Source organism: Pichia membranifaciens, assembly GCF_001661235.1.
Source record: "Pichia membranifaciens NRRL Y-2026 unplaced genomic scaffold PICMEscaffold_1, whole genome shotgun sequence".
NCBI lineage: Eukaryota > Fungi > Ascomycota > Pichiomycetes > Pichiales > Pichiaceae > Pichia > Pichia membranifaciens.
Window position 1 is genome coordinate 515,614 of NW_017566982.1, and position 1,018 is coordinate 516,631.

Below are 1,018 nucleotides of genomic sequence, written 5' to 3' on the forward strand. Positions count from 1 at the left end.
AGCCAATCATGATCGAGGGATAAGAGATAAGAATCTTATCATGATAAGGTATCTTAGTGTTGAGATAAGATGCCGAGGCCAATAAGGATTGAGTGATAAGAGATAAGAGTCTTATCATGATAAGGCATCTTGAGTAATCTAAAACTGGAAAGTTAGCCGCCATGATAAATGAATAATGGCAAGTTTAACCGAAGGTGTAAGTGTATAAATACAAGAGGTTTGTCCCTTGTATTTATGTTTGAGAATATTAGTTTGTAGGCTAGTTATATTAGTTAAATATAAATAAGCAACAAACATAAGAAAAAGTGAACATATACAATGGATATTCATAATAGAATAGCTAGATTACAACAGTATATTGTTCACTTTATCTTATACTTGTTGCTTATTTAAAAACAACTCATACAACTACTTATGACTAATAATTCTAAACACAGATAGGAGACAAAACCTCTCCTATTTGTACACGAATGACGTCGACTAATCTTTCCAGTTTTAGATTACTTGATGCCTTGTCTTTTATAAGCCTCTTTCTCTAATTTATTGATACTTATTGACTTCGGCATCTTATCTCAACACCCCACCATAATCTAAACACTTGTAGATATGTTCGACATTCCAGCTAGACCAACAAACTTATTGAATTTAATCTTGGCTAAACTTTTAGTCAACATATCAGCAACCATATTTTCAGTGTTGATTGAAACTATTTCACAGTTTCCTTCTGAAATATGATGTCTAACAAAATGATGTTTAATATCAATGTGTTTGGTTCTCTGGTGATGTACCGGATGCGTTGATAACATCCTGCACCCTTCGTTGTCTTCAAAGATGCAGGGGACTTTGTTCATTTTAAGTCCAATGTGTTTCAACAGTTGTGTTAACCATAGTAATTCTTTAACTGCGTCACCCAGTGCCATATACTCTGCCTCAGTAGATGATAGCGCCACCGTCTGCTGTTTCGTGGATTTCCATGTTATTGCAGTATTTCCTAACATGTAAACATAACCGGTAATCG